Source organism: Vanellus vanellus (genome assembly GCF_965231255.1).
Source record: "Vanellus vanellus genome assembly, chromosome: 3".
NCBI lineage: Eukaryota > Metazoa > Chordata > Aves > Charadriiformes > Charadriidae > Vanellus > Vanellus vanellus.
Genome location: NC_138907.1, coordinates 86,311,880 through 86,324,433, shown reverse-complemented (window position 1 = coordinate 86,324,433; position 12,554 = coordinate 86,311,880).

Genomic DNA, 12,554 nt, shown 5'->3' with positions numbered 1-12,554 from the left:
ATTAAGCTAATGAAAACAAGTTTGGCTGAATATAGTGATACTATTCATGGACTATTGTCCATAGATCCAGTAACGCAATTCAAGCACTTTTCATGCATGAAGGTTTGATGAAAGAATAAAAAAACCCTATTATTCAATAGTATTACTCTCAGAATTAATTCAAGAAGTTTTAAATAAAGACAGAGATCAACTTTTTAAGACATGACATATACTCTTCAGGACTTGCATCCCGTCCTACAATGTTTTGGCATTTCTCCCTCTTCCTAACCCACTCACCCTTAGAGGTCAGTCAAGGTCATGGTTTAAATGTTATTGGAATGGATGAAAAAGAAATATTGTAGGACTTATTGATAGAAGGATTATAGGAGACTAAATTAAGTCGACAAAAATGAAAATATAATTTAGTCCATATTCCTTGTTTATGTATTTGGCACATTTTAACATTCTTTGAGGGATATATAACAGATATGTTATGAGTCAAAAAGGGAAGCCAAGAATAATGTTAATTATATTAAAGGAACAGAAAAAAATGTGGTCACAGGAAAAAAAAAAATAAGCTACTAAATCAAGATAACCTCACTCAAAAGGAAAGAAGGCATGCAGGTAGAACCTATTTTACAAAACCCCATAATCATAGTTATTGCTTCAGATACAAATTACATGGCAAAAAGTTACAAACAGCTGTGACAATATCTACAGTGCACTCAACTCTGTTTTGATGCAGAAATTGGCTGTGAAAGAAGAGGTCTGGGAGCGACAAGCTCTGAAGTATCCTCTCACCTGAACTGTTCTGTCAGGCAGTTTAGCACTGTTTTTCCTTAGGAGTGAAATATTCTACTTCAGTGCCTTCATCATGGTTCGAGGTACCTCTGTGATACCATCCTGGGCCTGATGCTTTACATTTCCCAGATCCTCCTCTGTTATCTTCAGTTGCTCTTTCTGGGGTGTGTGTAAGGCGTATTTACACACTATTGAAGGGGAATGATGAAGAGTTGCTAACGTTGCATGTAGCATCACCCACCCTTATGTCCTCCTTTAGAGGAGAAGCATCACATGCCCACCCATGATAACTTATCACTTAGAAATGATGTTTCTATCGCCTAGATAAACCTGTCCATTAATGCAAACTTAACATCTCTCCTCTGGAGAACAGAGGTTTCTTGTCTCTTCCACAACTTTCATACTAGGTTAATTCTTCCTTTTTTATTTTTTTTTTCTCTTTTTTTTTTTTTGGGGGGGGGGGTGGGGGATGGGAAGGACATCTTAGCTTCATTACAGAGTCTTCTGGAATTATGCTCTGTAATATTACAATTAACGCCTTACCCTTGTGAGTGTGAAGATCTATGAGTCTATCTCTAGATTTTTTGTAAGTCTAGCTCTTTCGCACTTAGTCTATTTGAGTATTCACTTTAAAATAAAAATACAGGACACAAATTGAACTTGCCAAAAAGACTCAAAAACTTTGTAGCTGGGTGATACCTGACCCTGTACTTCACTCCGTTAAAGGTAGTAGGATGTTCCCCACAGTAACAATGTTATCAGAGAGAAGAATCTTCAGTGAGATGGAACAATACTCCCACAAAACTGATGTGAGCAAGGGGAAATTTAGAGACAGTGAGTTACTTCTGACTACAGTCAATTGCTTGACTTCCCTGATTTATCCCAGAAGGTTAACTGTAAAGTCAATTCACAGTCAAACCACAGTATCCTACATTAGCAGAGTAACAGTTCTAAATGTTAGTAAAACACAGATCTTTTCTAAAGTTGCATTGAAAGACTCTCTGATTGCTTAGATGCCCTTGGCATATTAGTGACTGCAGCAAATAAATGCATGCTAGGTTATTTTGTTTCAGTTTCACGTTATTATAATTACTGTTGCTATTTTTATTAATAGAAGTACTCATGGAAAGAACAGAAACAGAGAAAAGAAGGCAAGAATAGGAGTCTGATTAGTTAGTTTTGATGTGACTGTGAGAGAAAGCAAGCTGCTGATCAAACAGCATTTTACCCCAGCAGATCACAACAAAATGGCCATGTCCAAAGTTTAAAGATTAAAAGATACGTGCTATAATGAATGGCATTTTCAAAGTGAACAAACAAGATTTATCTATGCTCCTCAAATGTTATGTTTACATTCTGGTGATGTTTATGTCCGGCTAAGAAATAACTGAGAGAATGACTGATATGAATAATCAGAAAATCAGATAAAACAGAAAAAGAAAACAGTCAAATTGTGCTCTGACTGTGATCCAGCATGATTTATTCTTTTAGCAGTCTGGAAAGTCCTTGCTAGTGCTCTCCATTCTTTTCATACTGTCAGTAAAAGCAGTAAAGAAGAATGTTATATGGCAACTGTTAGAAGATCAAGATTCAGAAAATTGTGAAGTTGAATTAGAAATCATGAAAATAAAAAAAAAAACAAACAACAAGATGTGCACATTCTGAACCTTTTTTCACCTTCTAATTTCTTTATAGGAAACGCATATTACATGTCAAATTTCATGTCGTGATCAGAGAAACTAAAACTTCTTTTTTGAAAGCTATGATGATCACAATCACTTCACTTAAGGAACAGAGCAAAAAGATTTGGATTAAGCAAGAACTGCATGCAAAGATGGGGATGAACAAAGCTGTTAGACATGTTCTTCCATACAGTTAAAGGAAAATTTTAGGCCTAAAGGATATAAGCTTAAATGTTTGCAGGTCCTACGATGTCTTAATATTGCCTCTAAAGTGGTCATCATTATATAAAATTGCTAAATGTCTCTCTTACTTATTCTAGTCCTGAGATAAGGATCTTAATCTATAAGACAAAGGCCAGAAGGCACTGGAAGAACTATCTTAAAATAAGCTACATAAAACAATTGCCTGTCTTAAATCACAGATGTTAGTATGCTTATATTATGCTCCACTATAAATTATCATCCATTAATAATAGTAAAGAAAGTTTTACCAGAGGAAAACTTACTACTTGGCTTTGTAAATCACTAACAGTATCCTATGTAGTCTATTATCATACTCAGACAGTTCATGGTACCTTAAGTTTTGTTACAATTTACTCAAAACCTACACCTTCTATGACTGACAATGTTTCAGATACCGAAGACCTTCAGTTTTGATTGAAGAATGAAATTATAACTCCTTCCAGTACAAGTAAAAAACTTTATAAAACTATCTTGAGCTAGAGTAGCAGATTCCCAACAGAATTACCTGTAGACTTCTAAAACTTCTTCAGAGAAACAAGATGGTTTCGGTTTTTGAAAGTATTGTGTGTGAAGTTATGCAAGCTCAGATGATAACAGAAAAGTGCAGTGGCAAAAAACAGGACTGGAAAAAAAGAAAAAACAGCCTTGCTCAAATACACAAATATAACACAGGATACAGTAAACATAAGGAAATATGCTTCTCATGGTGTAAAGAATTAAATACAGCAAGATTATGTGTAAATTATTTTCATTTTTCCGTATTTGTAATGTATTTTTCAAAGACTTTTTAGGTTTAATGAGTTTATGTATGGACCTATTTCAAATCATCTTTTCTTTAAAAGTATTTTTTAAATCACTTAATAAAATTATTAATTGATAACTTCCTGTTGTAGCCCAGTATGCATTTTACAGAACTACTTGCTTAGCTTCTCCTGCTTTGAGAAGCTGAAAGTCAAACATTGTGAAAGGCAGCTCTGGGGATAGGGACAGCTTTACCCATTATTTTCTTCTCACAGTAGTTCAGCAGCAAAATATACCTCACAGAATAAAATATGGGGCACTAAGCAACAGGAATTTCTGAGACAGCTCTCAAACTTTGTTGATTATATGAGATATTGCTTTACTCAGAAGAAACATTGGTTTTCTTGATGATGTTGGGTCATTCATTATGGTCCGATACCAGTCTCAGGTAGCTTGAATTTTAATTCTAAATTAAACAGTATGGAGGTTTTACGAACTTATTATTCCTTAAATTTTCCTGTTAATTTTCAGACTTTTCCACCTTAGTTTCCAGTCTCTCAGGCCAAGGATTACCATATACTGGTTTATTGACACAAGCTCAGAAATTAGCACGATTATCATAGCCATCAAAAACATAGAGATGTAAAATTATCTTAATAAAATGAAGATAAATCCTTTCCAAAAACCATGGCATTGCAATGTAGTAGCACACAAGATGAAGTAAGAAATTTTCCTATTTCAACATTTTACAAGAGCCTAATAGTTGCCATATTTCAGAAAATTAGAGGTCAAATTTTAGCAAGTGTTAAACATTCCCTCCCTGAAAAGTTAGCTTCTTTGTGAGTTCTCAAATTAAGCCAATATTTATTTATTTATTTATTTATTTAACTAAAATCCTAGTTTAAGAGTGGTTTGTGGCTAGCCTTGAGCTCTGTCTGTGTCATTACTCTGCTCCATCATACTTGCTTTTCTTGCAGTGGTAGTTCTCCAGTAACTACTTCAGATTCAATCTTTTTGCCACAACTCCTGAAGAAGTTTCGAAATAACAGAAAAGATTCTTGAAGGGTAATATTGCAAATGACTGTGTATATAAATAGCTGCTAGGGGAAAGATAGTCTTAGATTAAATTTAGTGGTTTAGTGTGGGATGTATGTTCAATATTTCTCTATCCTTCTTCTCTAGGATTCTTATCACTTTCTTATAGCTGCAGTACTGTATTGTATTGTACTATATTGTATTGTATTATATTATATCATAGAATCATAGAATCATAGAATGGTTCATGTTGGAAGGGACCTTAAAGGTCATTTAGTTCCAACCCCCCTGCCATTGGCAGGGACACCTCCCACTAGACCATATTGCTCACAGCCACATCCAACCTAGCCTTGAAGACCTCTAGGGATGGGGCATCCAATCCATGATTTGCCCTTAGTGAGGACTTGTTGGCTGCCACTGATCACCTCCTTATTTTCCATGTGCCTTAGCAGAGTTTCCAGAAGGATCTGCTCTATGATCTTGCCAGGCACAGAGGTGAGACTGAACAGCTTGTAGTTCCCCGGGTCTTCCTTTTATCCCTTTTTAAAAATGAGGGTTATGTTTCCCCTTTTACAGTCAGTGGGCACTTCACTGGACTGCCATGACTTCTCAAATATGATGGATAGTGACTTGGCAACTTCATCCGCCAGTTCCCTTAGGATCTGCGGATGCATCTCATCAGGTCCCATGGACTTCTGCATCTTTAGGTTCTTTAGATGGTCTTAAACCTGGTCTTCTCCTACAATGGGTGGTTTTTCATTCTCCCAGTCCCTGCCTTTGCCTTCTGTGACTTGGGCAGTGTGGTTAGAGACCTTACCAATGAAGACTGAGGCAAAGAAGTCATTGAGTACCTCAGCCTTCTCCATGTCCCAGGTGACCAGGTCTCCCTTTTCCTTCCTGAGTGGACCCACATTTTCCCTAATCTTCCTTTTGTCACTGATATACTGATAGAAGGCTTTCTTGTTACCCCTGATGCCCCTGGCCAGATTTAACTCTGTCTGGGCTTTAACTTTCCTAACCCGATCCCTCGCTGGTTGGACAATTTATCTGTATTACTCCCAGGCTACCTGTCATTGCTTCCACTCTCTGTAGGCTTCCTTTTTCTGTTTGAGTATGTCCAGGAGCTCATTGTTCAGCCATGCAGGCCTCCTGGTGTTTTTGCCTGACTTCCTCTTTGTTGGGATGCATTGCTCCTGAGCTTGGAGGAGGTGATCCTTGAATATTAACCAGCTTTCTTGGGCGTCTCTTCCCTCCAGGGCTTTATCCCATGGTACTCTACCAAGCAGATCCCTGAAAAGGCCAAAGTCTGCTGTCCTGAATTCCAAGGTAGTGAGATTGCTGTGCACCCTCCTCGCTGCCCTAAGGATTTTGAACTCCACCATCTCACGGTCACTGCAGCCAAGGCTGCCCTTGAGCTTCACATTCCCCACCTGTCCCTCCTTGTTGGTGAGAACAAGGTCCAGCATGGCAACTCTCCTTGTTGGCTCTCTTATTGCTTGGAGAAAGAAGTTACAATCAACACAATCAATTAAAGTCCTGGTTTGTTTATGCCCAGCTGTGTTGTCCCTCCAACAGATATCAGGGTGGTGGAAGTCCAAAGCTTGTGAACGTGAGGCTGCTCCTGACTGTCTATAAAGGGCCTCATCCGCTCAGTCTTCCTGATCAGGTGGTCTGTAGTATTACGCTGTGTTACATTGTGTTATGTTATTTTATGTTATGTTACCTTACATTACGTTATGTTATATTACGCTATATATATATATGTGAATTATTACAAAGTATAGAAGATATAGAGCATTCACTATCTGTAATTTTTTAGTTTTTCTCCTATTAATTAAAAATAATAATAGGGTCCCATAAATAATAATTTTTAAAAGTTGAGACATTCTGGGGTACAAATGCTAAGCCCAGGGGAAGCTGGATTTTTCCCACCTCTTTAGCTACTAACTGTGCTGGTCAATAAGCCTGACTTAAGCCTGTTTCCCGTGGGATCATTTATCAGTATTAGGACAGTTCAGCTTCGTGGGATTATATTATTTTACCAATCAATAATTGGGTTTAAGATCTGAAATCACAGCAGCTGCATAATATGTCCTTAACATCCTACATAACATAATGGCACAGTCTCTTAGTGATGCTGTCACTGCTGCACCAGTCTGCAGTCTTTGCTTCACAGCAACCATGTAAAGGTATTTTGTCCTTCACTGTAGCAATGCCATTACGTGTATGCTGGCTCATAGTTACTGTGGTGGGTAGGGTAGGGTATTATACAGTCTTGAGTTTTGTGCCTCTAACAGAGGTCATGTAAGTGTAACCAGAAGCTAATACACATTTTAAAAGCACCTCAAAAATTCCTGTGAATTTGAGTTCAGGGGATCAGTGACCTTCTTCTACTTGATCTTTCTTCCTTGTCTTATTCCCTCCCAGAAAGAAGTCTGGGATGGAGACTGGTTACATCATTTAAAATTATCATCTCCTCAAAAAGCACAGGGGAGAGGTAAATCCCTATGTTCCTTCTGAGTTGGTGGATTATAACCAACGTTTTGGACTAGAAAACTGGAGATGAAATAGATTGATTAGGTTAGAGTTTGGACAATGTGTTGCTATTTCAAGTCTGTGGGGAAAGCAGACACACAATTTTGTAAGTGTTTGGAGGAAAGTGCTTTGAAAGCAAGGGAATGAGAGACAACATCTCAGATACTTCTACTCTTTCAACATGAAATAAATCCCCTTACAAACCTGTATAAGTTTGCCTGTATCAACCACAATTTATGCAGCACTTTTTTCTACTGGCCTGAAAGACCAAAGTTGAGCAAAGGAGGTTCACGTCTCGCTTTGCAGTTTAGCTATGTGAATGTCTGTCCTGGCCTTGGTAAACTGCAGAGACATTAGCCAGTTGCCAAACCTTACTCCTTTTCTGAAGTTAAAAATTAAGTTTCTTTTCCTGTTCTGCCTCACCACTTTTCATAATTTTATCTCAAATCATAAGGAATGCACTGTTTTGTATAACACTGGAACTGCCGGAAGCACATGTTTACATATTAAAGTCATCTTTTATTTTAGGCCACAAGTTAGTTTTTGTCATTCCTGGATATGGAGAAGAGTTAAAAACTGTAACACATATCCATTTTGAAGAAAAACATTTTGAAGAAAAAACAGAAACCAAATACTAAAGTGCTTCTATTTATCTTAAAATATGAGTTCAAGCCAATCTCAGTAGAGCAGAGAACCCTAGCTCATGACTTACTTTTACAGGTTACACCAACAGCCCTGCAGTTTGTAGTCTATTTTGTTCTTTTCACAACCCGTTCTTGTTCCAGTTCGCTCCAACAGTAACTTACATCCACCTACTTTAATCTGCTATTGGGATTAATGAACAACACCTGCCACAGCGACATCCCAGGATGCCTGGAGCTTTAAACATTTATTCTTTTTTTGCCGACTCTGTACTGATCTTAGAATGAGACATCACATGTAACAGTGATTACAGCAAAATTAAACCTTGATTGTTGTCAAATAGTTGTCCTAGAGAAAATTGTTACGCAGACCACAAAACTAATACACCTGTACCTGATAAGCAGTTTTTGCTTCAAAGTGGCATTTTATTCACTGTATTTACATGTAAATATTTTATTCTTCTGGCATCAGAAAGATTTGTGGTACACGAATTCCCTAAGTGAAACAACAGGACGTGAACATTTATTTAATGTGTTGGCACTCTGAGCACTGAAGCAAAGCATAAAGGGTTAAAGTAATAAACACACTAGACCTGAATAATAGAACTGATTCCACATTCTAAACAAATTCATACAGTTCCATGCTTCATAAATCAATTCTACCCGTTCTTTTTCCAACTTTGAAATCTATTCTTAATTTTAAATGGTGTTTTCTGCACTCCCTATCTCGTAACCTTTCCACATAATTTCTTCTCTCTCTATGTCCATCTTCTGTATTACTTGCCCTTTATAATTTGCTTATATTTGTTTGCTAGTTGAATTGCTATTTACACAATAATCTCAGAGACCTCTAATTTTTAAATTGTTTAGGAAGGAGTCATTGAGAATAATCAATATCTGAAATTTGAATGTCATTGCTTTCCTTTGATGAAATACATGGAGCATGTAGTATATTTTCTTCCAGAACTGAATCAGCATGACTTTTCTGTTTTGGTTCAAATAATTGTCTTTGCAAATGTCTATGAAAATACTTCATTTAAATGAAAACTCTGAGTGAACAATCTGCCAGTAAACCCTTGTATGATAATACTCAGAAAAGAATACAAGAAGTTATGATTGAAGAAGAAGATAATTTTATTTACAATTTTGAGCAGGCATTCATGGCTATTTTTTTATCATTTGCTCTGCTCTAGTTTCAGCTAATGGAAAGAGATAAGCCTGTGCCTCAGAATTTTTGCTGAAATCGTAGGAACTCCAAGTGTGGCAGGCCATTAAGAATACAACAAATTTCCCATTGTCACTTGTCAAGTCAGCTTTCAAGTATTATAATAATAAATATTATTTCCAAATAATATGTGCAATAACCAGCAATACAAAACTTTGTTCCGATCTGTGCAAATAGATTCTGAAATATATACTATCCTGAGGCAATTCTATATTTAGCATAATAAATTTTATAAGAATCCGAGGTCATTAAGAAGAACCATTTAAATAGCATTAATCCTCAGTTTAATAGTTGTCACAGATATTTGGAACCGAACTTATCCCCAGTGAGCTTTCACGTCCTGGTATATTAAATTCTGACCTGAGTTGTAGGAAAGAAGTTCAGCGAGCGTACATACAGCAACAAGAATATCTGGAAATACCAGTGAAGCAGAGCAAGTCTTCTGCTCTTCATTGGCACAAAGAAGCTGCTGGAAAGTTTACAGATGCCCAAATGTGAGAAACCATGGTCTGTGGAAAATTAAGTTAGACAGCTGGCATTGACCAAGTGCCTGGTCCCAGTGACTACAGTGCCAGGTCACTGAGGTGAATGAGAATTACTCGCAGTGGTCTTTTCCTCATTAAATAAATTCTTAATGAATAAGTTTCTTTTGCCATCAGCTGTCATTACAATGAGCAGAAAGCTTTGAAATAAGTTGTGATATAGAAGACATGATAATTTTCAGAGCCACACAGACATGGGTATGAGAACAGCTCATCTGTTTTTTACAGGATACGTAACATCAGTCTTAATGATTTCTGACATTGCATCTCGTATCATGAGGTCCCTTGTCAGAAAAAGAATAATAACAACCAAACAAACAAAAAACCCTGCCACATTTCTTTTCTTCTAAATCCACTTCAACTGTTCTTCATTAAAAGCAGTTGAAACATTGGCTAAAAGTGTGCAGGCAACACCTTCAACTGGAGAAGTCAACACTTGTTTAGGGCACCATGTTTCAAGAATGCTGTGGCCCAGCTGGAGGAAATCCAGAGAGGAATAACAAGTAAGATCAACAATCTAAAAATCATGATTATGAGGAGAGACAGGAAGAACTGTTTCTATTTAGTCTGAAGAACAGGATACAGAAGGAGAATGCAACAACTGCCTTCAAATATGCAAAATATTACTGCAAACATGAAAAAGAAGAATGTAAAAATCTGTTCTCCATGTCTCAGTTGGGAATAAGACCAGGAATAATGGGATTGAATTGCTGTTAAAGTGATTTAGTTTAGACATTACAAAAAATTATGAAATATTTCCAAAAAGAAGTAATCTCTGGAAGTGATTGCCTGGGAAGGTTCTGGATTACCCATTATTAGAGGTTTTTACGAAAAGATTTGGCAAACCGAAGTAAGGAATAACAAGTGTAGAGCCATAGGCCAACTCTGCCAGGGGACAATTTAGCCAGAGAGTAATCTGTCCCTGTAGCAGAACTCTTTTGGGTCATCTGTGAAAGAGATAGTCTCTCTCTTTCTCTACCTCTCTTAAAATCAGCTTCTCACTTTGCTTTAGGTGTACAGTGATTTTAACAAAGTAAGTTTCTGTCTGTGTGAAGAAATTAAGACCAATTAGATGCAACTCCTCATTATCATTTAAATGCAAGGGGTGCTTATCAAAACTTGCACAAGTACATTTTTGTAGAAGACTAAGATGGATATTGAATGAAAAGGCAGAACCAAATGGGGCACCTGATTGAGGGTGGAACCACCAGTGTCATCAATCTCCTTGTAATAATTGCCCTGGTAATTCCTGTCCCCAGTGGACCCAGTGCTACACAGACCTCTTTTCCTTCAGCTTTGTGCTGCTAAGGTGCTATGGTCTGCTTTACAGTTCTCCTGCGGGGATGAGAACTAAAATACAGCGATGGTCACCTTCCCATCACAAATCCTTCTATGCTACTTTCAAGGTGAGTTTCTTGATAAATGATGCCAATGTGTTATACTGACAGGTCTGAATAATAATGATTTTTTAGTTTGTGTTGTGTTAGCAGGATACTCACTCATGGACCAGGATCCTATTGTGCCAGACACTGCACAAACTCCAGTACAGAAATGGTTCATAATCACAAGCATAATTTTTTTCTTCTTTTTAACCTGATTCACTGAATACATTTGTTTAGATAAGGATTAAAAATCCACCAAAACTAGAATGAGATGCAGAGGAATTTGCTGCTAGTTGGAAGCTCATTTTCATAACAATTTCATTGAATCAAGATACGTATAGAGACAGAATTGTACTCTGTATTCTGCTGAAATATTTTCCAGGATTCAATGGAAAACTGTGCTGTGATGGCAGAGATTTCAAGGACTTCAGCTTTGATATCTACTCATAAAGAGTAAAGACTGCAGTTTCCAGGTGCCATAACTTTAGAGGTCTAAAACTGTGTTGTGTAAACACACAATAATCAATTTAAGTTCCTTTCAAATCTGTTGGACAGAAATAGTCACTTACGCAGGACAATCCATCCTGTCCTAACCAAACTGCCTAAAATACCTAGAACAGACTAGTTCGGTTTGCCTGCAGAATTAACTGCATATCTCTTTGACTGTTGGGAATTCCAGGATAACTATCTTGTATTTAAGCAACAAAATCTAAGATGCCCTAAATTGTCTACTGCCCTCCCTCTAAGATGCATCCTCTGTCTCTTTTAACCACCTCCCTTTAGCCAGGTGACTTTCTTGAATCCCAAAGTATGTTTTTCACGCGGTGGAATGAACAGAATGGCACAAGTTGAACAAAACCAAATGATGTCTGTATGAAATTGATTCCATTTTTTTTTTTTCCTCAGAGGAATGTTTTTACCATTCACAGCTGTAACATAAAGGTCTTTGTGGGGTGCTCACACACGACCCACACACGGGGTGGCCTGGATAGCCCCAGCTGTTAGGACAGGACCGTGAGTGTGCGTGGGGCATGCATGTGTGTGCACACGTGTGTGCGTGCGTGTGTGTGTGATGTGCACAGGACCGACAGGAGGGGATCTGCTCCAAACCAACCATGTTAAAGAGCAAGACGACCACCAACCAGATCAAACAGTAACCAGGGAATCAACCAGGAGAAGACAAATTCTGTTGAATATAATAAAAGAAACAGACATACAGAGGGGGGCAACCTGAACAGAGGCATAAAGGCAGGATGAAGGGTTGTCAGGTGGGGGAGACCCTGCACCGGCAGCAGCACCACCCGGTCGCCCCCTCCCGGGCCGGGCCGGGCAGCTCAGCCCCGCGGGCGCCGGCAGCAGCCCCCGTCCCGGCGGGGACCGGGCGGCCGCGGGGACACGCGTGGGAACCCACGCCGGGGCGGGGGTGGGGGACACTACCTGGGAGCTGGGGAGTGCTGGGGGGGTGTGTGCTGCTGGGGATTAGTTACAGGGACTGGGAAATACGGAGCTGCTTATTAATGCTTTGTGAGTGCCTGGTATCATGATTTATCTGTTATATTACCAATATTGATCCTGAATGTATAGTTCACTGTGGGTTAATTACATGTCATTAATAAATTAATAAAGTGCTTCGATTCTGATTCTGGCCTAAACCGTGTGAACTGACTAGCTTTTTCCTGGTGACTGCCTTTCCTGGGGAAGCACACGTAGCAACCAGTTACAATTAACAGTGGACTACCTGTACACAG